The sequence below is a fragment of the Cladophialophora immunda genome (assembly GCF_000835495.1).
Source record: "Cladophialophora immunda strain CBS 83496 unplaced genomic scaffold supercont1.4, whole genome shotgun sequence".
NCBI lineage: Eukaryota > Fungi > Ascomycota > Eurotiomycetes > Chaetothyriales > Herpotrichiellaceae > Cladophialophora > Cladophialophora immunda.
This window is the reverse complement of record NW_015622544.1, coordinates 3,421,694-3,422,520: the sequence shown is the minus strand read 5'-3', so window position 1 is coordinate 3,422,520 and position 827 is coordinate 3,421,694.

Genomic DNA, 827 nt, shown 5'->3' with positions numbered 1-827 from the left:
GTGTGTGTGTGTGTGTGTGTGTGTGTGTGTGTGTGTGTGTGTGTGTGTGTGTGTGTTTGCGCATTGATGTTGCATTTCGTGGCCTCTTGGGACGTTGAATCACGCTTGAGGAACGTTGAAGCGGATCTGATCTCTTGCCGTCGTGCTTGGACGTCTGTTTTGTTTTGATCACTCCTCCAGCTTTTGTTGGTGACCTCTCTCCATCCGGTCCGCCATTGACCTGGCAGTGGGCAGCTGCTCTCTGCGGAAGATGAGCTTCATATCACGGCGGTCTTCCCGCTCAAGTCCAAGGACGAGCCTGTATTTAATCTTCCTCTGTGACACCCAGTTGTTCAAGAAACCAGTTCCAGTTCCGCTCAATGCTTGTTGTTCCAGCGTCCTCAGGCGTCCCTCGTAATCTGGAAAGCCAAATGCTGTCTCATGAGTCGCTCTGTAGCTATACGGTGTGAGCGGCCTGCAATCCGAGTCGAGTACGACCAAATACGTGACCTCGGATAAGGACGGGAGTTTTGGAAGATGCTCCTTGAGGGCGCCTATGAGAGAAGCCAATCCCAGGCCAGTCTTGGCATTGGTCAGATCCTTGCCCAAGAAGTCGATATACTTCAACTTGGTGATGTATTTCAACTTGCACTCTGGCGTTGTGTCCATGAAAAAATTCCTGAATTCTTCAGGTGTGTACTGAAAATCCTCCAGCCCGTCGTCTGGCAGCTGTGAGCCGTCATCAAGCGATCTCGCTGGGTTTACCACGATTCTTGTTGTACTGAAGAAGATTGGGGCCCACTCCTCGCTGATCTGATGGCATACCCATTGCAGCGAGGTCCGGGTCG